At 49.7% G+C, this 26,832-nt stretch overlaps 2 long non-coding RNA genes across 2 annotated transcripts; one reads left to right on the top strand and one right to left on the bottom strand.

Annotated features, from left to right (window-relative positions):
* Positions 1-877: 877 nt before the first annotated feature.
* Positions 878-11,377, top strand: LOC139056187 (uncharacterized). The gene is made up of 3 exons (XR_011512203.1): positions 878-954; positions 2,189-2,327; positions 10,467-11,377. It is a non-coding gene; the product is annotated as an uncharacterized lncRNA (long non-coding RNA).
* Positions 5,643-7,171, bottom strand: LOC139055584 (uncharacterized). Its single transcript, XR_011511871.1, has 2 exons — positions 6,846-7,171; positions 5,643-5,762 (listed from the first exon to the last, which is right to left on the bottom strand). It is a non-coding gene; the product is annotated as an uncharacterized lncRNA (long non-coding RNA).
* Positions 11,378-26,832: the final 15,455 nt, after the last annotated feature.

Genomic DNA, 26,832 nt, shown 5'->3' on the forward strand with positions numbered 1-26,832 from the left:
TGTACAGAATGCGTTCGTATAACAACACGAACGAAACGAATGCGCGCCAGCAGGTTCGTACGTCTACGGCGCGTTCTACGGCCTACGGATAGCCTTTATGCCGGGCACGCATCAGCGCCTAGCGAGCCCACCTCGTCTTTTCCACACTCATCCGCGTACTACATCAACTCTGCGCGAGAGATAGGTCACGTGCCGCGTAGGCGGCAACTTTGACTCGCGTTCTGTGGCACAGATAAAAGACTTTTTCCGTGCCTCGCTTCCCGCGAGCCCGCTGCTTGGCGCAGCCCACCGTGGCAACTCGATCGCCGTTGACTTGCTCGATCACGCGCCCTGCCTGTGAGGGTAACGGCACGGGAAGTGCGGCGATACGTATATGGGAGGCATAAGCCTGGCGAACGTGCCGTAGCGCCGCAAATATATTTGAGACGTTATCATTACTTTCTTTTCCTTCTTTTTTTCATATATTTGTTCATTCGTTGCAAATGCGGAAGTTCTTCCAACGACACTGACGCGCTTTGGAGGCAGGGCTATTTATATATTTTGAATCGAGAATGCAACCCAATTGGCCCTGAAAAAAAAAAATATTCGCGAGATGTTCTGGATCCGAAAATGTCATTTTTTTTTTACTTTACTTCGTTTAACAGGAAGCCATTTTGACTTCTGTCGACAATAGTCCTTTTCTGGGTAGGGTACAGCTGCCGTTACTGCTTTGCATTCCAAATTTCCGACTCTTATTATTCGTTGGCCTATTGGGCTTGCAGTCTCAACTGCTGTGTGCTCCAGCAGCCTAGTCTTTCCCGAGCTTGGCTCACTGGCTTATTATTTCTGGAAGGTCGAGCTTCGAGGAGACGTAGGTCCCACAAAGATGTCCCATGGAGTGATGTTGAACTACACGAGGCCAGACTGCCGCCCCTGCTGCCTCTACTCCATCTCTGTGCGGTGTGACGCGTCATGGTGAGCATCTCCTTTCTTTATTTCCTCCTCCTCCTCCAATAGGTGTGCATTGTGTTCCTACCATTGCTAGCCCCTTTGTCTTTCTCCCTTATGCAGAATTCTCATATACTCTCCTTAATGTTTTAGGGGTTTAATTGCCGTTTCCACGGTTTGGATCCTACAATGAAGCTGCAGATTTCAACGAACTTATTCCGCCGTGATGCAACTTTACTGTGCTGCCTCTGGTTAAGGGTGGCTTTTACGAAAGCCAACTCAATATGGCCTTAATGGAATGTCCGACGCACCGATCTGTGAAAATAGTGCTAGCCTTTCCCCCTTACCCACAAGAACCACTTCTCTCCCTTATGCAGGCATTTGCATACGTTGACACGTAAGTAACAATCATGGTTCACTCGGAACGTGCAAGGTTTCAGAGAAACCCCTCTGGCGTGAGTGAGTGTTAGTCCTTCACTCAGCTGCATTGTAGAGAGTTCTCGCAGTCTACATGGTGGAATCAAGGCCACTACCACATGTCCAACTCCCGTTTCAAGCCAACTGACAACAAGCTCTATTTCAAGGCGACGTCATGCCAGATTTGTTGCTTTACTGACGCCAGCCGGTAGCTCGATCCTGCGAATACACAGCAGGACGTATTGGTCGTTCTACGTGCTGTACCATTTGTAGTCTGCACTGAACGTGCGTCACAAATCATGGCTGCAGCTGCGAAAGACGTGTGCACCACTATCGATGCAGGGTTGAACGAATCTTGCGTGACATTGGTCTGACGGAGATATAGCTGTGTTGTTTTGCGGAGGAGCATGTGGCGTGTTTCGAGTGCGTCATTTGATGCGTCATGGCATTCGTTTGTAGTAGCATGCTATAGGCGAGACGGCGGACAAACTCTCCACAGGGCCAGGATAATGTAGTGATTGTATTAGAATCATTTTCTACTTTTCACACTTTGCCATAGGTCAACGCGGAGCTCCGCCTGCCTTATCACCAAGATCTGCGCCGGTCGTGAGCTGTGGTGATAATAAAAGAAACGAAACGAGGAAAGGAATCCCTGCATTATACCGGCACATATTTTATTAAAAGTCTCTCTCTCTCTCTCTCTCTTTCTCTCTCTCTGCGTCACAGCGTCGTCTGCTTAGTTGCGAGGGGCAGATCACGCCTTGTGCAGCTTTTATTTCAAGAGCTCGATGGTGTCATTCTTTTCTTGCTCTTTGATGTCACTTCACTTTTCTCTTCGTTCTAGTCATCTCTTATCACCCTTCGTGACGGACGTGCGATACCGGCGATGCAGTGGGCGCCCGGCTTCGCGTGAGCCAGAATGTTGCAGTTTCACTCGAAGGGCGAAGTTGACACCAGGGTATTATAGGCTGCTTTACACGAAGGTAAGACTCTCAGTTTTATAGGCACTTTAAATTGCAGTGAACAATCGCTCAGTGACTAAACACGCGTGCTGCGCACGCGCTGGAAGACACCTGTGAACGAAGTTTCGCTCCACGACCGCACGCACCCCCGGTCACAACGCTGGCGTGACGAGGAGTGTCGGCGTGACGTGGCGTGACGGAAAAGCGCGCGGGTTCGAAAACCGAAGCGAACGTTCCGTGCTACCGCTCCCTTTACCGGCCGTTTCATTAGTGCCACGCCTCAGAAATGCGGCAGATTCACGTGTCTTTCAACGCTCGGCGCACGGGCCGCGCAAGCGCAATTGTATCCAACATACATACATACATACATACATACATACATACATACATACATACATACATACATACATACATACATACATACATACAGTACTCACGGATTGAAATAGGACAGTCGGAGCGCGTGGCCGTCGCTACATGCGCGCCCCCCGTAGATGCTCATGGAACCAAGGTGCTGCATTGTGGCATAGCGCGAGGGGGAGAACATCTACGGAGCAGAATTACTCCTTCCGGTCGCCAAAGAGCCGGCCTGTGGTTTAACATACTGCCAGTGGGGCGCTGCAAGGCTTGCGCGCCTTCGTCTGCCGACTGAAATGGCTCGACGGTGCACACCTGCGCGAGCAGACGACGCTCTCATTGCACGCGCTTTTGCGATGCGGCCCGCATGCTGTCCAAGCAAGACACGGGATCCAGCTGCGAGATTGCGCCTTGTGTGCGTTCGTAGATATGATAAACATCTCCACAAAAGAATAGCTTATTTCGTGCGAACACCTGTGTAGTAGCCGACGAGAAACTGCCTTCTTTATTCAGCCTCGAAATGATAACACCCGGCATTGTTGGTCGTACTGACGTCAGCAGAAGCGCCTGTCAGCAGAGCGCACGCCAAAAAACTTTTCATGAGCGCCTTGTTTCGTGGGTTGGACACAAGCAGTTCGTAGAAATGGTCACTAAAGCAGTGCATTCTGCCAACATTCAAGAACCGGACCCCTATTGTCGCGGTTATCAATCGCAGTGAAGTAAAATAATGTCTTGTGTTCTTTCCGCTTCCTTCAGCCAGGTTCGACACCCCAAATCTGCATCGTGTTGCAAGCAGCGGTCGATGTAGCGTCAATGTGTGGGGGTGTATTTGCAAAGACGGCTTGGGTCTGCTTGTACGCCCGGACAGCCGCTTTGATGCCGCAGCATACTTAGACCTCCTCGACACTGTCCTTATGCCGTACGCCCTGGTTGGCCCATCTAAGGACGGCTTGTTTTACTTCCAGCACGACCGGAGCCCAGTTCACACCGCAGCATCCATGACTCGCCTGCTGGAAGACAAGTGTGTGATGGTGTTGAACTGGCCTCCGCAAGGTGCGGACACTAATATTATTGAGAATGTATGGGCTGAAATAAAGAAGGCCCTGTCTCGTCGGCCATTCCACAGGTGTTCTTCGGACAACCTGTACGCGGCTCTTCAAGAAGAATGGGAGAAGTTAGCGCCTTCTTCCTTGGGCGATAGCCTCTACGAAAGCTTGTCACGCAGAATTGCCGCCGTATTCGCTGCTAGCGGTGAACCAACAAATTACTGAGACTTCGTTTAAATGTTGCACGAGGACAGGCCTGTGACTGCTTTTTTTCTTTTTTGTCGTTACAAAACGGACGAAATCAACTTTCTTTTCTTTTGTGCAAGTGTTTATCATGTCAATGAAGGCACGTACGGCGCTATCACGTAGCTGAATCCTGTGTCTTAACTGCACAGCATGCGTGCCGTATCGCCAAAACGCGCAAGCAAGATCCGCAAGTAGACGCCGCCGCAAAACGGGCAATGCGCACCGCCGAACCATTTCGGTCGGCACACGAACGCGCAAGCCTTGCAGCGCCAAGCAGGCAGTGTGGTAAACCACAGGCCGGCCCGTTGGCGACCGGAAGGAGTAATTCTGCGCCATAGATGTTCTCCCCCTCGCGCTATACCACAATGCAGCACCTTGGTTCCATGAGCATCCACGGGGGGCGCTGCATGTAGCGACGGCCACGCGCTCCGAATGTCCTATTTCAATCCGTGAGTACTGTACATACATACATACATACATACATACATACATACATACATACATACATACATACATACATACATACATACATACATACATACATACATACATACATACATACATACATACATACATACATACATACATACATACATACATACATACATACATACATACATACATACAACGGCCCAATACGGCGCGCGCCTCGTTTGGTCTTGTAATGGATATCGCAATCATAAGGAAAGGCGAAGAAAAAGTGAACTCGAAAATACCTGTTACAAGAATATGGCTCCTGCGCAACATTGCTTCTATTCAGAGTAAGGTCGCTGTTCGACCAAGCATTGATCGATAACGCGGTTCATATTCTCCGCTATCAGTGACAGCCCTTGGTATGAGCACCCATACTCTCGCTAAATGCCTTTCTGCGTATACCGTATCACTGTTAGTTGCTGCATGGGCGCCGTGTTAACCAGTGCACTTCATTGGTTCCGTCCCGACAGTTCCCTATTTCGACACGCCACTCTACGACGCTGACAAACCCTGCAAACATCTTGAGGTCGAGAGCTGGAGAGACGGACGCCCTCCGAATAGCGGAGCCATCTCGGAGCCTAAAATTCCAACCGCCGCTGTATCACTCAGCGTGACAATTTCGCAAGAACGCGACCACGCTCCGAATTAACGACTACTTCGAAACGCTCATTTCTGGCACCCTACAGATCAGCCACGGGCACGTGCTTATCAGCATACACTGGGCTGGAGAACAACACGTCACCCAGCTATTGAGCAGGTAGCTGCACAATGTATTGATTTCGTGCCCTATACACCAGAACACCGTGAATTCAAAGGGCGCCGCCATATTGATGAGCGCCGGTCGCGCCATCTATCCCAAGCGCCGCGAAGTAAAAGTGGGCTGCCACGCCAGGAGATGCGACCCGGCGCGAAAGCGAAACTTGGGCTTTTTAGCTGCGCGGAAGGCGTGTTTCACGTTTTTTCTAACCTGTCATTTTCGCTGTCTGGATTCAATCAAATTTCAAGACCTCGTGCAAGTCCACAATGGACACACTGAGTGCTGTGCAGACTGCAGAAGCGAATACATCGGGTAGGTACGCTATTACGTTACGTTTGTACAAACCGCGCGCTATATGCTAGGACACCTGTGAGCTTTTTGGTACGTAACCTGTGAAGGAATTTACAGCACTGTGTTGGTGCCATATATTATTAAAGCACGCAGAACACTGTCATCTGCGCTTTCAGTTTGGTCTTGTTTGTAATGGTCTCTACTGGGTTGGCCGCGCTTGGCAACCAACTGGCGAGGTCGTTTGACTGCCTGGTTAGCAGACGCCTGCCCTTCACCACCTGCACACTGAAAACAAAATAGATGTTATAGTAAGAAGGGCTGTAGTTCTTTCCCATGCCATCACTTTTGCGAGGATATAAAGTCCTCTCAAAATGAAATAGAAAATACACCAGGCCAATTGTATCGTGCAACCACTTAAGAGTACAACATTCAGAACAAAAGCCTACAGCACTCGAACAAGCAGCATATGATGCTAAACCTGCACTCATTGGAAAATGAGGTACTACAGTAGTTATAATGTTCAACTACATGAGCAGTCAAAGCCCGTATAACAGGGCGAGCATGACAGATGCAGGTGTTGTACAGTTGCACAAACCATGACGGGGCACGTAAAATTACCATCCCTACTTAAAGCTGCATCATCAGGACCCCTTTGGTACAAGACAACAACCGCACCTGCATTCCAAGAAATTAGCCCCACCAACTGCAGCTACCTGGTACCAGACCTGTTTCGCTTGTGCGAGGCCATCGGATTGTTGGCGCTCCATTAGAAAAGAAAACAGTAAAAAAAAACTAGTGAGAACGATCAAAATTTTGTTACAAAATACAAGGATAATTAAGCACCTTATTTTCCTCGCCATATGAACGGAAATATTTTGCGCTTTGCCCCGCATAACAGCCCGCACGCAGTTTAGAGCTCAGGAGGCTCAAATGAATTCGTTACGAATGACACCTGCAACACCAGCTCGTAAAGGTAGGTGCGCTTCCAGAACACCTTCGACGACGAGTAGTCGTCGTTTACGTTTTTGTGGACGCATGCTACGTGACGAGCAGACTTCGGTTTACTTTCATTAGCAATAACGCTCACCAGCAAGGCCTACAACTTGTCGTTCACGCTTAATGGTCATTCCGTGCACCAGCTGCAAGTATCGCTAACCGCAAACTCAACTGTTCCACTTAACCGTCGGGAGCTCTGCCTGAATGAAAACACGAAAAGCCTTTTTGTGTTATAGCCAAGGCGAAGCACGGGCGCGGGATTCTGCTCTGTAGGCTTGTTGCCCAGAAAGTGCTCGGAGCAAACCTGCGTATTACGTTTGTAGTGCGCAAAGTTGAACGTGGCACCAAAATATACACAGATCGAATACTCACTCGTGCATTTTCACTGGGTCGGTAGTTCTTCCCATTCACTGCAGCTATCCACCGGTGACGCAGCTTGGCATTCTTCGTTGCGGATGGAAATCGGCGCAGGCTGAAAACACCGCACCGGCACGATTCCCTACGTGTGTTGTGCTCTTCGCAAACAGCGCTAAGCAACCTGCTCCTTTTCCGCTGGTTGTTTTGGCATCCAAACACGACGCAATGATGCCCAGATGACTTCTTCTACTTTGGATCCGTGTGAACGGGCACATTTCCGCACTTTGGAGCCCTAGAGCAGGCGTTTGCCATGTCTACTGGTCGCCGGCGAACACACTTTGGCAGCCCAGTACAAAATAGCGCCGGTCGACCGGGCAACCCGGGTGCGAGAGTATGCGTTCGGTTAGTCTGGGTGCGAGACTAGCGTGTTCTGGTCTATACTCCTATTCATGCGAAGTGATGACCACGTGGCTGAGTAATTGTGCCGTGCGAGGCGCAATGATTTGATCGCTCTGAGGTTAAACGAGCAGTGCCCCTAGTGTATCGAGTCTCAATTCGTAGCCTCGTAACTGCATTGTAATACGTAATTGTAATTCGTAACTGTATATTGCAAGGGAATGGGACGCTGGCCATTTGTCAATAGACAAATGGCGAGTCTCCCATTGCCTATCAAGGCAGTACCTCGGCAGTGCGCCCGACGATTCCAAGGTCGGATTAAAACCTTGATTCATGCGACGTTGGCTCATAGCTGGTTGGAACGCAGCGAAGTTGGGATGAAGACAGAAAACGCCCACACGCACGCACACACGTAGGACAAGCTCCGAGTTTAAAGTAAGGGTTCTAGGAGCTGCGGGTAACAGAGAGGTTTAGAATAGGATAGTCAAGCCACAACCAAGCGTTGGGGGACACATACTCTATTGTGGGCCCTTTGCGATTTTTTGTGCTCGCTTTGCTTTCTTCTTCACGGCCTGCGATTTGCGTCCTCACACGCTTGAGCACTTTGATCTATTACACTCTAATGTCTTTGTCTCATGATCGCGCTGGCTGGGGAGAGACTCATCTCAAACCCCATCTCCCTGCGCGGAGGCGGCAAGTGGCCTCCCAAGGGCTGCCTCGTGTCACTTAAGGGGAAATTTGCCTCCCTCTACATTTGTTTGGCAGTAAATGTTTACACCGCCACCCAACTTGCGCAGTGTCACTAGGCAACACCTTCCGGCTAATCTATCTATCTATCTATCTATCTATCTATCTATCTATCTATCTATCTATCTATCTATCTATCTATCTATCTATCTATCTATCTATCTATCTATCTATCTATCTATCTATCTATCTATCTATCTATCTATCTATCTATCTATCTATCTATCTATCTATCTATCTATCTATCTATCTATCTATCTATCTATCTATCTATCTATCTATCTATCTATCTATCTATCTATCTATCTATCTATCTAATCTCAACATGGTTATTCAATACATGCTGCACGCCTCAATGGGAGTCAAGCAGGACAGGCGCGTGTAATAAGAGGTAAATGTAATAATAAGAAAAGTGCGAAGTGTGCACTTGCTTCATTCTCCCGGTACTAATGTATATCTGGCACACGCAGGAAGATTTCGCCGGGAGAGATACGAAACTCTCCTGCCGGATATTTATGTGCGCCCAAGGCTGTCAGAATGATTAGATAGTTTTCAACTACGTATTTTGTCATCGCACGTCTACTTGGAGCTTCATTGTGGTCCTCTATAACTTTTTTAAGGCCCTAACAGTAAGGGTGTTGCCAGAGCGACAAGAAAACACCCTTAAGGGTGTAAACAGTTTTACAGTGTAGAGGCTGATAATTGATGATGATTAGTTGCAGAACGGGTGCCAAGTGAGAGAAGCTCAGTTGAGAACGGCAGAGAACCAGATCGTACGATGCAATTGCGAAATTTGTAAGCGTAAGGTGTGGTCAGCCGGTGTAATAAAGACGGAATTGGAGATCGCTGGGAGAGGCCTCCGTCCTGAGTCTAAAAATTAGGCTGATGATGGCGATTAGGTACAAAATCGCAATAGTACGCACAAAAGCATTGCACCTGTCACAATAATGTTCTTGTGGACATGCGATAAGTAAATGCCCGTTAGACAGGTTTCCAGTTAAACATCGCGCGTGCAAAAACAAGTAGGAAAAGAACTGGAAAGCATTATTTCTAACAAAACATAGAGCTAGAAAATGCAGCGAAATAATTCAGAAGATTTTTCTCAAGCAGCCATTTTTCTTTGTTCGCTTGCTTGTTTGTTTCTCTTCTATTTCATTCCCGTTTCTTCTCAAGGCGATGCCACTGCACGTCCCGGTCTGACACCCAGGGACACTTGGACAGCTGCCTAAAAAACGAACTGGTACGCCACTGCAGCCGCACGCTCCACTGGTTAACCTCCCTGCCTTTCCTCCTTTCTCTCTCTCCCTCCCCCCCTCTCTCTCTCCCTACGTACTGTTGACGCCCGCATAAAAGTGCAAGTCAAAGCAAAGGTCTAGTCTCCAAACACAGCCGTCCAAGCCAGGGTAAGAAGCGGGAGAGAGTGAGAAACGGTGAAACTCATGTCAGCGGTGGCAGGCAGCTTGGGAACCTAAAGATGGGGTCTCCAAGAAGTGAAAAGGGACGGAGGGGCGATTCGTGGGCTGTTTGCCTATGAGGTGACGTGGAACGGCCGCGGCCACTTCCAAAAAGAATTTCGCCGCTTCCTTGCGCGCGGTTCTAACAGCAACTGTTTGTACAAAGAGTGTCAGACGAGCCATTGTTGCGGCGTCACACTTGCTTTCTCGCGCATCCAACGCTGTTTTTGCAGGACGTGCAGATAAGACCGACAGGCGTGCAGGAAAGCCGAGACGGCGAGAAGGGATTTCAACAAAAAGATGGCTATGCCTCTTGGACGGCGCCGTGCTCTTCTTCTCTCTCTGTCTCTTCCATTCCTATAACTATCTCGGCTTGTTTAGGCGAGAGGCTGCAGCCGTGTTTGAAGAAGGCGGTGTCCTGTCAGCCTCGTTCGTTGCGCATTTCGGGGGCCCAATTTGCTTTTTCAAACGGATGCTTCCGAGGCATCCGCGTGTACTGACAGAGCCCCTCTCCCCCCTTCTCCCCGTTGGCGTCGTTAATTGGGTGCAGCTGCTGGGCATTTGGAAACCTGGGGAAGTGTCTTTCTGAATGACAGGTAATTCGGGGCCGCGAAGTGGGTTGCGTAATCTCATGTTTGGCACCGTCAGCGGAACGAGGCTTTTTTGTTTGTTTGTTGCCATTGTCCTTCCTTCTTGACTACCATAAAAGCAGATTTGATCGCTCTACATATAGGTGACGGCAGCTCCTCTGATTGTGAGAGTGAAGAAAGAAAGAATAATAATGTGAGATAGAAAACAATGCAACAAGTTCAGCGAAGCCATCACGACGATAGGTAAAGAACTATACGTGAGATGTTGATGTGGTTGGAGACGTTTGTGGGCTTGAAGTTTTGTTAGTTTTTTGTTGCTGCTGATATAGCTCATGCTGCTGCTGTTGTCGTCTTCGTCATTTTGTTGTTGTCATTGTCATCTTCTTCATCTAGATATCATATGTTTGCCACTTAGCCAAAGCGATTGGCCCGTACTGTTTCATCCACAGGTGACAGCTCGAGGAGGAGGAAAGAACTTTATTGTTTGCCCTGCGAGTTCGTGGGTAGGGCCAAAGGGCCCGCCTAGGTGACGGCCAGGAGTTCTTGGGTCCTGGCGGCATCCTCGGCCCGCTGGACGGCCCATAATTGATCTTCGAGGGCGGGGCTGAGCAGCGCGGCTTCCCAGCGCGTGCGAAGGCTGCTGCTAGAGACCGCGTTTTCTTTATTGCTATTTAGCCCTCGGCATTCCCATAATATATGCTCCAGAGTGGCTCTGGATTCACATGTTCTGCATTTGTCCGTAGGATATACATCCGGATATATGATGTGCGAGAGCGCAGGATTCGGGTACGTCCTAGTTTGTAACTGCCGCCATGCGACAGACTGCTTTTTTGTCAATTTTGCGTGAGGTCGCGGGAATATGCACCTCTGTAACCTATAATGTTTCGTAATGTCATTATATGTTGTCATTCTGTCCTCCCACTCCCACTCATTTACCGCACCGTCACGTCCGGAGGGTGTCGGGGCGTCACTTGCGACTGCGGCTCGGTCCGTAAGCCCTCGAGCCGCGTCATGTGCCACCTCGTTGTTGCCGTCCTCCGCGAGGGTGTGAGCGGGTGTCCAGGTGATATATATCTTTCTTTTGTAATTTTGCCCACCTGAAAGAATTCGTAGTGCCTCCGGGGAGATTCGGCCGTTGGCAAAGTTTCTTATTGCCTTCTGAGAGTCGCTGACTATCACGGTTGCGTTAGTCTGAGCTGCTGCGAGCGCTATGGCTACTTCTTCAGCTATCTCGTTACTTGTGGTGCGTATCGTCGCGCATGTCTTGCACCGTTTATCCCTATCGATTACGGCTGCCGTAAATCCCCGTCTGCGACTGTATCGAGCCGCGTCTACGAACACTGCGTCCTTGTCGCTGCCGAATTTCTTGTGTATTTGCATCGCTCTGTTCTTTCTTCTGTCCTCATTGTGTTCTGGGTGCATGTTCTTTGGTAAGGGAGGTATTACCAATCTTTCCTTTGTATCTCTCGGGATGTCCACCTTGACACCATGCTGTGTGTGGTAACCTATGTCTAATCTCTCTAGGATGTGTCTGCCTGCTCTAGTCTTAGAGAGGCGTTCATATTGTGCCGTACATTGCGCTTCAATGAGCTCGTCTATAGTGTTGTGTAGGCCTAATTGCAGCAACTTGTCCGTGCTGGTGCTGATCGGTAGTCCTATGGCTAGTTTGTATATTTTCCGAATGAGGCATTCTAGTTTGATCTTTTCCGCGACCTGCCATTTTAAGTACGGCGCTACGTACACTATTCTACTTATTACGAAGGCCTGTATTAACCTGATCGTGTTTTCCTCTTTCATCCCGCTATGTTTATTTGTTATCCTTCTGATTAGCCTCATGATTTGCGCTACAGTTCCCTCCAGTCTTCTGAGGGTTTCTCCGTTGTTGCCCTTGGCTTCAATGAGGAGCCCCAATACCCTGATCCTATCGACCTTGGGTATGGGTTTCCCATCGGCCGTCTTTAACTGTATCTCCTCTCTATGAGTGAGCTCTTCCCTGTAGTTGCCTGGTTTGCGACCTCTGCGAGTCGGTCTGTACAGTAACAGCTCCGATTTCTCTGCCGAGCATGTTAGCCCTGTCCCCTCTAGATATTTTTCGATTGTTTCGACCGCTGTTTGAAGCGTTTGTTCTATCTGCCCGTCACTTCCGTTTCTCACCCATAGGGTAATATCGTCTGCGTATAAGGTATGATTTAGACCCTCGATTTCTTGTAGCTTGGCTGGCAGCCCGATAAGCGCCAGATTGAATAGCATCGGTGATAAGACCGAGCCCTGTGGCGTACCTGCGCTGCCTATCTCGATATCCTCCGAAACTAGGTCCGCTATCGTGATCTTTGCCTTTCTGCCCGTTAGAAAATTGCGTACATAATCGTACGTGCGTTTTCCCAGTCCTAGTTCGCCTACTCTATCCAGTATCGTTGCATGTGTTACGTTATCGAAGGCCTTTTTTAGGTCCAACCCGAGAATTGCCTTTGTCGATCTGCCCGAATCGTCTATGATCTGATGTTTTAGTTGTAACAGAGCGTCCTGCGCTGAGAGGTTTCTCCTGAATCCTATCATCGTGGGCGGGAGCGCGTCGCAGTCTTCGAGGTAGGTGGTCATCCTAGCTAGGACCACGTGTTCCATGAGTTTCCCCACGCAAGAAGTGAGAGATATGGGTCTCAAGTTCTCAATTTGCAGTCGCTTGCCCGGTTTAGGTATTAACACGATTTGTGCCGTCTTCCATTGCTGCGGAATTTGCCCTGCCTCCCAGCATTCGTTAATATATTCGGTTAACTTAGCTATAGACTCATCGTCCAAGTTCCTTAGCGTTTTATTCGTTACACCGTCTAGTCCGGGTGCCGACTTGGTATTGAGTTTCTGCAGTGCTGCCCTGACCTCTGACTCGCCGATTTTGCTGTCTAATTCGTCATTTACCTGCCCTGTGTAGTCAGGGTGTACGACGGGCAGCACTTGCGAGATGTATCTTTTCTCGATTTCCTTGAGGAAGTCCTGCTCTGTCCCTCGGTACGTTTGTATTAGCCGATTTATATTTTGCCTATGTGCCGACTTTGTCCCGTCCGGGTCTAACAAATATCGAAGGATGTTCCACGTTTTTGCCATTCCTATCTGACTGTCCATGTTGTTGCATTTTTCCTCCCACTGTTGTTTGCATAGCTGCTGGGCGTACTTTTCTATGTCCCTGTTCAATTTGGCTATCTTTCTACGAAGCGTCCGGTTGTGTTTTTGTTTTTTCCATCTCCGTTGCAACCCTGCCTTAGCTTCTCGAGGGAATAAAAAAAAAAACATTCACTTAGGCATAGAACTACGACACTTCTTATTGCAAACATTCTCATTTGTACAATCGAAGAGACTGAAGACATAGGCTTAGTCTTTCTGAACGCCGAAGCATCCTTTGAGTGAACGTAACTCACCGCACGGTGAACTCTGGGATAAAAAATCAGCCCCTCACCCTCTATATGTTTTAACGTGCGCGTGTTGCGCTTTTCTTCGTGTGCCTCAACCGACGCGCTTGACGGCTCGTGTTGATGTGAATGTGTAGAGCTTTACTACACTCAGAGAAATAAACGTTTAATTTCATTGCTGCCTTAGAGACCATTGCGCCTTTTCGTCATTATAAATCAACTGTACTTTAAGGAAACCGTACCAACCGCCAACTATGCGCCGGGCGGCAACGACTTCAGCGGGTGTGCTATGTATAGGCCACTGCTGCGAATTCCTCCATGTTGGCGATTTCAGCCAATTAGAGGCGGCGTAGCCGGCGCGTTAGCCAATCAGATCTGACAAGGGAACAATCCTACGATATGGTGCTGGTGTTACAGCACGCCGGGCGTACTTCACGGGAACTTGTTCCACCTGAGCATGTACCTCAGTCAGGCGAGTTTATTATTATTATTTTTCATGACGCTTCTTTCAGGGGCGTTACAAAATGTACGGGGTACAAGTATAGGGAACATGTGCGCTCTAACATAAGAACATTGGTATAACATTGGTAGTACATTGGTAAAACCTGTCATGCGGTTTATTAGGCTACTAGGCACTTTCAGAAGTGTGGGGGATCCAAAGTTAGTGGCCGCTGTAGGCCAGACTCACAAAAGAATGCAAAGGGGGTACGAAAGGACGCGAAAGCCTCACGAAGGACATTGAGTTTTTGAGTACGCAATGCCACTTGGGAACGCTATATTTCTAAAACTGCCGATTAGCACGCTTGTTTTTTATGAAACGTTCGTAAACGCGGTGTTTCGGAGAAAGGCAGCCAGCAGGCGTAAAAACAAAAACTATTTTTTTCTGATTGCGACGGGCCGTTCCGGGAGCACTACGTCTTGAAAGCCCGCATGCATAAGACCTCTCTCCTGTAAACCGATAAGTAATGTATTTCTTTCTTTCCTTCTTTCTTTCCTTATTTATTTATTTATTTATTTATTTATTTATTTATTTATTTATTTATTTATTTATTTATTTATTTATTTATTTATTTATTTCTTTCTTTCTTTCTTTCTTTCTTTCTTTCTTTCTTTCTTTCTTCCAACGGCGGGTGCAACCAGACAGTCTTCCACATCGTTGCAATCTCACCACGCAAGGCACAAAGGCTCCTAAAGTTTGTCGATTCCCACCGTGGGGCGTCTCCCCATGCGGAAGAATGACGACTCGCAGCGTTGCACAGAACTGCAGCCACACATCGCACGTCCACGCATGCAGTGAAGAGTCGGGGAAGGGGGGAAGGGGGGGGGGTGAGGCCAGCTTCGGCCGGCATGTCCAGCGAACGTCGGCGCGGTTCCTCCTCCCTATATAGGGCTGATGCTGCCCGGGTCGGGCAAACAAACAAAAAGGAAAAAGAAATTTCGCCCAATTCTGTCGGGACAAGCCGCGAAATTCTTCGCCTCAGCTCGGCCAGCAACAACGACAACTGCCGGGCGAGGAGCGCGAATGATAAACGCGCATCGTATAAGAATTTTAGCTTACAGCAGGAGGGGCTCGTAATGAAGACAGAGCGGGCGAAACGGGTACACACTGTTGCGAAACTGTCCTGGTCTCGCTTGCCCGAAGAGAGAGACAGATTGAACGGGATGAATGAACATGGTGCCTTTTGCCATTTTGTAAGCTCTAGGAGCCGAATACTGCCCTCCCAAAAGCTATGGCATATACCAGACCTCTGAAGTGACAAGGAAATCTATTTTATTCTTCGAATTGTAGAGGGAACGACCTGGTCATGACGCCGAGCATGCCAGAACATTCGCAGAAGCATGTCGTCAGAGCACGGAAGTAAGCTTTTAATTACTTGCAAAAGAAGGAAGCAACAATCAACCGAGCTCGGGTCTGCAGTCAGCACTCTGCGATCAGTCTACAACGGTTCAAGGAAATATACCGAGGCGCACAAGCGGTACCGACGGCAATTCATGTCAAGATCTAAGGATCATCGAAACCTTTGAGAAAGCTATACAAACTGCGTGAATAAGTGTTTAAGCATATACAGTGCGTGTACTCTGTACGAGGTCTAGCCAGAGGTAATTCATACTCCAAGATCTCATTTTGAACCTGTCAATAAATAAAAAAGAGGGGGGGGGGGGGGCAGAGAAGCGAATCTGTCCTTTTATTGAAGTTCAGTGCTCTTTAAAGCGTTTACCGAGGCACCAACCAGTGTACCACACACTGTACCACAGTTCGTTTTAGTTCCGTTGACAGACATGTGCAGTTTCGTATAGGCACAGGGCGCGGGATAAGTTCGGGCCGGTGGCGCCTTAATGCGGCGGCTCCACGAATGTAATGGCATGTGACGGCCGGACAGAGCTCAGCAGGCGCTGCTGCCAGCTACGTTGGTTTAATATGTTCCATCGTTTTATCTATTTTGCATTACTTAAGTACCACGTAAAACCAAATCTGATAAACATGTTGCGTTTTTAGGTGCGCGAACAGTTACTGAAACATGACTGAAGCTGATTAGGCCATTCGCTTCAATCGTTTTTCATCGCGGCTTCACCAGATGGAACGGCGGAAACTGGATACGCCCGTTCTGTGGGCAACAGTACGTACAGTGCTCAGCAATTGAAACGCGATAACGGTATACTGTGACAGCGGGAACCTTTCTGACGCATTGTGACAGCATAATTAAGGCCCCGCGGCGATCACGTACAGCTCACCTGTGGCGTAAAAAAAGAAAGAGAGAGAGAGAGACGGTGGCATCTGCGCCCCCAGTATTCGGTTTCAATCGCTGACCATGGCACATTTTTGACGCTACTTTGCTATATGGTATAGTAGTTCTGGTATTAATAATGCGGCCGTTCATACGTAACACCTTCGTGGCCCATGGGAATTACCCGTCTGCGCCTACGCAGCTGTGACGGCTCCGAAGCTTGGGCTACGAAGGCGAACACTAACATTTGTATTCGCCATTTTGCCGTGTTATCAGTACATCAGTCTTACTTTTAGGGCATATGTTCCCTCGTCGCGCTTCCAAACTCTAGTTGCGTCCAGCACATGCCTGCCTGCTGTGCGTCGACGGCGAACGGGAACAGACCGGCGTGTTCACACTTGCCGCCACTGACGACTCTCGTCGCACTAAGCTGTGTGGAATGGACCATTACTGAATGCCGGGCTAGTTTCTAACACATTAATGGCGAAGCATTGCAAAGATAAAAATAATTACAACGAACAGAGAACGGGAACTTACCGACACATGTGCGATCGCCGAAGCAGCTCAAGAAACAAAAAAAAGGGGGAGAAGTACGTCTCGTTTCTTTGTTCATAACTTTAGCGCGCAGTTCTTAGGCGCCCGTTCCTGCGTTTAGCGGTGGCGTAACTGAGCGTACGAGCACAGCTACGGATAAAAGAGTGAACCCGAAGCGTAGTGGAGCACGAAATACGGTGATAGCGACGAGAGCGCGGGGAACCCGCCGTGGTTGCTCAGTGGCTATGGTGTTGGGCTGCTGAGCACGAGGTCGCGGGATCGAATCCCGGCCACGGCGGCCGCATTTCGATGGGGGCCAAATGCGAAAACACCCGTGTGCTTAGATTTAAGTGCACGTTAAAGAACCCCAGGTGGTCGAAATTTCCGGAGTCCTCCACTACGGCGTGCCTCATAATCAGAAAGTGGTTTTGGCACGTAAAACCCCATAATTTAATTTTTTAGAGCGCGGGGAGGTAAGCGGAGGAGGAGGGTAGGACGAAAGAGTGAGATGAAAAGCGTAGTGCCGCGCAAGACGGGCTCCGCGCAGACGACCGCTACCAGACGGCGCCAGAGTAGCACGCCGTCGTCTGTTCCCCGATGGCCTGCGGAGAGCGCGTCCACCGATACCGTATACGGAAACAAAGCGCTGCATGAGCGCAGGTCTGTCTGCGGCGACTGCTGTGAATTGTGCACGTGCAATCCAAGCGATGCCTTTCGCGATCTCCCGATTAACGGAGCAGCCGCGCTACACTTCCCTCCGTTAGCAATTTGCCGCGCGAGACAGATTGTCCGCGCCAGCCAGTATATCGTGAGATGAAAACACGCATAGGTTTTGCATTAGAGAGTACTTTAATCGTCCGTGAATTTTTTTTTTTTAACTCCAGAAAGAGACCAGTCCTATGAGCAACCAGTTACGTATATGGGCCAGTGCTGGGAGGCAGAGGGTACTATCCTTCGCCGATGCTTCAAGGAAGTCCAGGTTGACCGCAACGTTTAGGGGGCGCACAACTACTCCAGAAAGAAAGGCTACAACCGGGGCCGAACCCGAAGGTGGTACAATGTCTCGCAGCGGCTTCGTGGCGTTCTGGTACGAGTGAATTACTGGGGAATGAGAGCCGACCCCGAAGGCTGGGTTGCAGTTTAACACAGAGTCTCAAAGCGTTCGCTGCCACCATTCGAGAACGGGACAAACTGAAGCGATCCCGCTCGTGTGACGCAAGGAAGAAAGCCATTTATTCTAGTGGCCGAATGGAAGCCAGAGTGCACACAAGAGCGCTCCAGCTAGTGCTATGTGGGACGTGTACATACGTGCCGGTCGTGTCAAAGAATTGTAATGCACTCGAACGCCTTTATAACGGAGTGCTTATCCTTCCTTATACAAGTCACTTCATTGTAAAGGCCGCGCAGAGCACAGCTCACACATGAACATGAGCAGTCATCCCATTCTAGAGACGTTTGTTGTAGAGGTGCTCGACTGTAGTTAGCTAGCGTCGATATGAGAGAAGCATGCCTACGGTTCGTGTGTTTAGAAAAAGTCCATTTCGACAAGAGACGATACGAACACTGAGTCATAATCACGACACAATTCCACCGGGACGATAACATGTAAGAAACGAAACACAGCATGTTTTCAACGTAAGTAACGTCCGAGTCCTCACGCACCAACATATAAACACATTTACCCACGGAAAGGCACAGTTACACATAAACTAAATGCCACATGTGCAAAATGATTTTCAATATATACAGTGTACACAATGGTTATGTACGAACCGTTGTCAGATGAGAAGAGGACTTGGCACCTTTGAAGGCACCGCGTCCATGAGCGTTCATGCACTCATCAACCCAGCATCATCCGATACATTGACCCCGGTTCTCCCCCACAACCCGGGCTGACTGGGTGGGGGGACTTGTTTCGGGCCAACGGTCCTTCCCGGACAAGGGGGCTGTGACGTGTAGTGCAGTAGCCACGATGCCCAGGTCGGGAATTCCGAGTCCTCCCTTATCCCTGGGCAGCTTGAGCACCCGCCTAGCTACACAACCATTTGTACCCTTCCACGGGTACAACCATTTGTACCCTTCCACGGAGGAAGGAGGAAGACGAAGTGCTTCTATTGTGGAACACATCTCGCCCGTCTCTGTGCTTTTCTGGACTTCTCATTGCACCTGTGGGGTCTACAGCCCCCTCCGTTACGGTGATGGATGTGCAACACCCCGATGATCCTCTCGGTTCCCGTTCACCCGCGGACATCGGTTCGAGGAAGCGAGGGAATACGTCGAGTGGTAGCGAGGACACAGAGCTGTACTCCGCATCAGGTGACGAGTCCTCGGAAGACAGCTTTCGACTTGTCCAATACCGCAAGGCCAAGCGAAGAATTATCAACTCATCTTCGGCGTCCAGCTCGAACACTGTGAAAACAGCGCCTCAACGATGGCCTCACTCCATCTTATTTGTGCCACAGAACGCTACCGACAACCTGCGCGTCCTCAACAGGCAAGCCCTCTCTGTGTATCTCGAAAACACTGTGCCAAACGAGATCAAGGATGTCAGGATAAACACTAGGCGAAACATCCTGGCAATCGATGTGATGAACCCGAGCGCGCTGACCATACTACAACATGTAACGCAGCTGGAAAACATCAAGGTCCGACCCATTATGCCAACGAATGGTGCCACAATAACAGGAGTGATCTATGACATTGACAACGAAATTCCTAATGCAGACCTCCCAGTTCTCATAAAACCAGCAAGTGAACACAATATGATTGTGCATGTTGGTCGCCTCGGCAACACACGTTGTGTAAAGATAACCTTCAAAGGCGACTGCCTTCCACCCTACGTGAAGGTCGGCCACTTTCGCCACCAGGTTCGACCATTTATCCCAAGACCAATGCAATGCTACAATTGTCAGAAGATTGGCCATGTGAAGGGTGTCTGCAGAAATTCGGCCGTGTGCCCTCGATGTGCCGAACCCCACTCAGAAGACAACTGCAGCGCAACCACATTGAAGTGTCCAAACTGTCAGGGTGATCACTGCGCCTCTTCCAAAGACTCCCCAGATCAAGAAAGAGATCACCATTCTTAAACAAATGGTGAGAGACAATTCTACCCACAAAGAGGCCGCTGTGAAAGTACGGCGAAGACGACGTCACCGTCGAAGGTCTTCACGACGGAAAACGTCAAGCTTCCAGGAAAAGTCAATGCGTCAAGCATCATCCTCAGCGGAAGTTTCCAGCACTCCGAACACCGATGTTGGAAGGGAGAATACTGCCAGATCTCTCTCCACAAAGGAATGGCCGCCACTTCCGCGTACACGACCGCCAGAAGAGCCGCAGAAGAAGCCGCCCCCTGTACAGCAAGGTGCTGTATCCGAGGAGTCGCGGAAAACAGATGAGTAAGTGATAGCACTTATTAGGCCTTTAATGAATGCCATTCGCGTGTTGCTAAGCAACATGCACACACCGTCTGCCAGAAGTGCGCTTCAAGTACTGGACGCTCTGAGTCCGGTGCTGGCAACCCTTGAGTAGATCATGGCTCCACAGCCACGGTCTTTTAGGGAAGAGGTCCGACAAGCAGCTGTTTTCCAGTGGAATGCGCGCGGACTCAGAGCGCGCCTTTCGCATTTCCGTCGCTTCGTGTACGCCAATATGTTTCCCATTATCGTCGATCATTTGCGAGCCGAACTTATCGAGCACAATCAGGCTTTCTGGATATGAATTATTCATGTCGTCAACTGTTTCTGAAAACAGTAAGGTTTTGGTGTGTATTCGCCGTGACCTCACCTACACTCATCAGCCTGTCCCACCTAATGACAATAACCAATACATATGCCTAAACGTAAGGAAAAAGAACTTGGCCTTTACTTTTGTGGGCCCATACCTATCTCCGTCAAGTCGATTTGATTACAAAAGACTACAAGACATCCTTTCCTCAACCTCCCATCCCTGGGTCATCATTGGAGATTTCAATGCCCACCATACACTCTGGGGAAGTCCGATGATCAACGGAAGAGGCAGATCTCTGGTATCTTTCGCCTCCAGTAATGAACTTTGGCTGCTGAATGATGGAAGTCCTACGTTCTTACGTGGCTCCACGTACAGCAGCTGTCTTGACTTGGCTTTCGTCTCACGAAGCCTAGTCAGACGCGCAGGGTGGTTTGCGGACATAGAGACGCACGGAAGTGACCATATCCCCACGTACATCAAGATCAGAGGATTGTCCCCTTCCAAAATAAGGGATACGATCCAAAGAGTGGACTGGCCTAAATTTCAATCTATTATGGAAGAACACTGCGACGCCAATCCATCTTTCGACTTGGAAGAGGCAATCAAGAGCGCGGTGCAAGACACTATGCGTACTCTCACATGCTCTTCGAGACTGAATGACTTTGATGTGGAACTAGAACGACTTCGAGCAATCCGACGACGTGCTGAACGAAGATACCGACGTACGAAGACAATGGACGATCTACGGACCGCCAGGCGCACGCAAAAGAAGATACAGCGCCGCCTAGACAAGCTCGATTCGCAACGTTGGGCTGCCTTCTGTGAGTCGCTAGATCCACCCAAGCCTTTATCTCAACTATGGAGAACGGTGCGTGGTCTCCGGACACTTCCCGTACAGCGATTCCCATTCAAAGCGCTTGCCCTCTCTCAAAAGAGATCGGAGATTGACGTGGCAGAGGATTTCTGCGCCAGACTATCCGGCCAACTCACAGCTATACCAACATTCTATCACCTTCGAGCAGCTGTCCGCCACCACGTGATCACCGGTTGGATCTACCATTCTCAGTCCATGAACTTAAGGCAGCATTAGCTTTGTGTAGCCGCACATCAGCGCCAGGACCTGACGGAATTTCCTACCGAGCTCTGTGTCACCTGGGGGAGCGAGCGAGAGGACTTCTCCTCGAGGTGTACAATGAATCTTGGAGAAATGGCACGCTACCAACAACCTGGAAGACAAGTCGCCTTGTTCCACTGCTGAAGCCTGGCAAATCGCCGTTGGAGCTCTCATCCTATCGCCCGATCGCTTTGGCGAGCTGTGTGGGCAAAGTAATGGAGAGGATGGTCCTAGAACGTCTGGAGTGGTACCTGGAGTACCACAACACCTACCCAGATGCCATGGCGGGCTTCCGACGCGGTCGATCATCGATCGATAACGTCATCGACCTGGTCACCTACATTCAACATGAGAAATGCCGTAAGCGTCTCTGCGCTTCTTTATTCCTCGACGTTAAAGGGGCGTATGACAACGTTACGCATGAAGCCGTCCTCTCTGCTCTCGCAGAGGTAGGAGTGGGTGGTCGGATGTTTCAATGGATACGGAGCTATCTATCCATGCGATCCTTCTTTGTAAGCACCGAGGGAGGCCATACTTCTCTACATTACAGCTACCGCGGCGTTCCCCAGGGCGGTGTACTTAGCCCTGTGTTATTTAACCTAACACTAATTGCTCTCCTTGAGCACGTGCCAACCACAGTCAGGCTTTCAATGTACGCCGATGACATTTGCATATGGACGTCTGCAGTAACACGCCTACAGTTGAGAGCGAGAATTCAGAGAGCCGCCACAAAAACTGTTATCTACCTCCGTAATCGAGGCCTGGAAATTTCCTCAGAGAAATGCGCACTAGTGCCATTTACGCGCAAACCCATGGCCAATTACAGTGTAATGATAAATGGCCAAATAATACGACGTGTCCGATCGCACAAGTTCCTAGGTGTCATAATCGACAGGGACTTGTCATGGAGCCCACACGTATCATACGTGAAAAAAAGGGTGACAGGCATCTGTCACCTGCTCAAGTTTTTCGCTGGCAAGACCTGGGGAATGTCGCCCAGTGCCATGTTGCAACTGTACAGGGTGCTTTTTCTAGGATTTCTGCGATACAGCTTGCCAGCAATAAGCAGCACAGGTAAAACAAATGTACGCACAATACAAAGTCTTCAGGGTCAAGTGCTCCGGATCTGTCTAGGCCTGCCTCAGAGTGCTTCGACAGTGGCTACAATAGCCATCGCTGGAGACCACCTTGTCAGGACCCACACTGAAATTGAAGTACTCAGGACACATATAAGGCATCTGGCCAGGACTCCCCGTCACCACCTGGCTTCCCTAACAACGGACAGACCACACACATCTTTCAGCCAGACGATAACCGCATATAATGAGTCATTGCCAGCTTGTTTCACCCCGGCTGCGAGACCTTCGATTCCTCCATGGTGCCTCGCTCAGCCAAAAATCAACCTCGCTATACCTGGTATCTCGAAAAAAGCTGATCTATTATCGCCAGCCCTTAGACAGCTCACGCTACTACATTTGTACGAGAACTACCGTGATTCTACGCATATTTACACTGATGGATCTGTTCTTCCAAGCAGCTCCGCGGCGGCAATCGTCATACCAGCGAAAGATATACAACAATCAAATTTAAGACGACTCACGCCACAATATCGACGGCAGCAGAGCTCGCAGCGCTCTTTACTGCCCTTCAACACATTGGTGATGAACCACCACACAAATGGACAATATTCTGCGATTCGAAGGCGGCACTGCAGTCTCTACTGTCACCTTTACGACGCGGACCGCACAAACAGCTAATATTCCATATTACAGAAATGTTACAACATACAAGTGATGCAGGCCACGAAATAACCTTTCAGTGGCTTCCAAGTCATTGCGGGATTATCGGCAATGAACGGGCGGATCACGCTGCCCGCTCAGCCCATACTGAGGAGCGCCACGTCCCAATTCCTCTTTCTAGAACTGACGCAGCACGGAAGCTCCGCCTACTTGCTCGGCAGTGCACCGCGTCGCAATGGAATGAGCCACATTTAAGAAACACGCGACTGTACTCACTTGATCCCACACTAAGTCTTCGAGCGCCATCACAGCTTCGCCGTAGAGACGCCACGCTTTTATATCGACTTTGGTTGGGCGTTGCCTTTACTAAAGCCTATGCATTCCGCATAGGGATGACCGACAGCCCAACCTGTGACCACTGCGGCCTTGAAGAATCAATTGGCCATATCTTGTGTGCCTGCCCGCAGTACAGTTCCCAGAGGGCATGCCTTCGCCACGCACTTGACCAACTGGATGACCAACCGCTATCCGAAAAATTAATTCTACAACATCGAAAGTACCTATCGTCACAGAAGAAGGCCGTGCAAGCGCTATTGCGCTTTTTACGATCTACCGGCCTGTGTGAACGACTTTAACTGGAACGCCATTTGTGTGTGCGCCTCCATGTGTGCGTGTCTTTTTTTTCCCCCTTTTTTAGCGTTTTCCTCTGCCATCTTTCTAACCCCTACCCCCATCCCCAGTGCAGGGTAGCAAACCGGAGACTCATATCTGGTTAACCTCCCTGCCTTTCCTTTTCATTCTCTCTCTCTCTCTCTGTACCCTTCCAAAGGAAGCGAAAGAGTACCCTCTCCAAGATATGCTTGGTTCGGGTCGGAACAGGAGACACACACGCCACATACGTCAGGAACGAAAACAGAAGTGAGCGCAGGATTGTCGCTCGAGCAGTCAATGAGCATGACAACGCGCTGTACTCTTGAATTCTGGTTTCAAGCTTCTCCTTAGCCTGTTGCCAGTTTTCAGGAGACAGACCATCTGGTTCGAATTGGAAGCCTAGAATGCGCAGCCGCGTTTTCACGGGGAGACCATGAACGGGCTGCGGACTGGACGGAGTGGAGTTCAAGTACATGGCTGCACTTTTCGACCTATTCAACCTTGCACCACTCGCCCTGCAGTAACTGTCCATGACCTCCAAGACGTCGCAAGCTGATCCTTCGTCCGGGACGACAATGGACAAGTCATCCGCGTAGGCAAATAGTGCAACCGGAGGGGAACCTGGTGGAAGTAGGAACCTGCCAATTCTGCTGTCACAGGACAACCTATGCAGAAGCGGTTCAAAAGCGAGTACGTAGATGGCAGGTGAGAGGAGGTCCCCCTGCCGTACACCACGTCCCACAATGAACGCCTCCGAGACGCGGTCCCGTGTGACAACAGCAGAAGTCGGTCAAGAATACAAAGCTTGGACCATCTGCCGAAAACCCACACTAAAACCAGCCTCTTCCAAATCACGGAAATGGTACCTATGGCTAATAATGTCGAAAGCCTTCTCCTGATCAAAGGAGCAAAGAATACCTGGAAGTTTCCTGGTGTATGTCCACAGGAGAAGGTCCCTCACTGCTATACCGTGAAACTGAGTAGAGCGCCCCTGGACACTATAAGCCTGGTATGGACCCAAAACAGTGCCGAGAGCTGGTGTGAGTCGCGTACACAGGCACTTTGCTATGAGCTTATAATCGTAGTGCGGAAGCGTGATGGGACGCCATGCTCTCGGATAGGATTAGGGTCAATTGCATCTGCTATAACACCTAATAATAGGCGCACAAGTCTACGTGTTATCGCTCATGACCACTGCAATCACTCTGGCAATTTTTCACAGTCTTCTGAAAAATACTTCGTCATTATATGATTAATGAGAAAATGAGAACAGTGTTCTTGAACCACTTCGGTAGCAGCGAAACCCTCTTAGCTCAAGATCTCCTGCGTAAAGCCCCTGAAGAGCACAACCGCGATGTTGAAGCTCATATTTGGCAAGAACGCGCTTTTTGAGAGCCGAGAAAAAGAAAAAAAAAACGACGTCGACGCTTACCCTCACTTGCAAGAAAAATCGCATTACGTGAATGTCACCGTGTAAGTATGATAGTATGATGTTGTGATACTTGCCGTGTCAGTATTGACGTCAAAAAAAAAAAAAACGTTGATTGAAGCGTGGCAGATACCCGTTCGCCCCTGGGGCACGTATAGCCAGCGGCGTGCACCCACCCAACAGTCCCATGTATACATACATATCCAGTGGAATGTGCCTTACATATTTTTGACACATCGTCGGTGACATATTTTTGTGCCCTTCCCCTATTTACATGATTAAGTACGCGGCAATGTTTCCGTGCATGCGCAGCAAAATACCATGTAGAATATAAATGCTGGTGCTCCACGGCTTAGCTTGCCGCTCTGAGCTCTGTTGGCGGGGTGCATTTGCGTCGTATCTTCTGCTTTATGTGTTACTTGGTGCCATGAGTGTGGCCTGTCTCGTACAAGTGGCGACCTCTCTCAAAATCAGGCACGCGCAAGTGCGTTTTCCGGTACGTCAGGCCCTAAAAGCCGCAGTGCGAGATCACTCGAAGCACCGTGATTCCCCGTCTTCGTCCCGTCGAGAGAGAGAGAGAGAGATGCAAATCAGAGAAAGGCAGGGAGGTTAACCAGACTTAAAACGTCCTGTTTGCTACCCTGCACTAGGGGAAGGGAAAAGGGGAAGTAAAGACGGACAGAAGAGCGTGACAAAAATAAAAGCGTGAGAAAAAAAAATGGCTGTGGCTTAGGTAAGGTTAAGCCCAGGATGCGAAGCATACTAGCCTTTATTTTAGTTGTTGAACCACTGTTTAGCCTGGTGAACTGCTGTTGCTTGGCTATATTTGGTTCGGCTAGACGAAGAAACAACTCATGCATTACTTCTTCGCCTTCAAGAGTGGAACGCGACAGCGTTCCCGTCGACCCGCCAAGGGGTGTAAGACAATGGGCTACAGGGCAGCGACTACGCGCCCCGCATTGGACGCGGTGAGCGTCGAGCAAAGCAGCGTTCGGCGCGGCAACGAAATGTGCGCCTGAGCAAGAGACGCACGCCTTAGAAACAGCGCGTTTCTAAGGCAACACCGCATTCACTAGAGGCGCTTTTGTACCGCTTTGAAGCGTTGTACTCGTGGCTCAGTGGTAGCGTCTCCGTCCCACACTCCGGAGACCCTGGTTCGATTCCCACCCAGCCCGTCTTGCAAGAGTTGAGCCAAAGCCACTTCTCCTCTGTCGTGACGTCACGGTGTCACGTGATTTCATGGTCACCGCCGCGCCTGAGGAGCTGGGTTGAGCCCTCGTAATATGCTTCGCATAAAAATATGGAACGTCCCGTCGTCTGCTTCGCATGCCAGTGCACTGACTCCTGCCGTTCGTGGCGCTGTTTGCCAGCCCGTTATAGCTGGCGCCTTACGACGGCCGCCCGGTGCTGTCGTCTGCTTCCGCTACCCTCCGCCATCTTGGGGAACCTTATCAACAGGCGCGCGCATAGGCCTATAGGTTCCCCAACATGGCGC

This window comes from Dermacentor albipictus, chromosome 2 (assembly GCF_038994185.2).
Source record: "Dermacentor albipictus isolate Rhodes 1998 colony chromosome 2, USDA_Dalb.pri_finalv2, whole genome shotgun sequence".
Lineage (NCBI taxonomy): Eukaryota > Metazoa > Arthropoda > Arachnida > Ixodida > Ixodidae > Dermacentor > Dermacentor albipictus.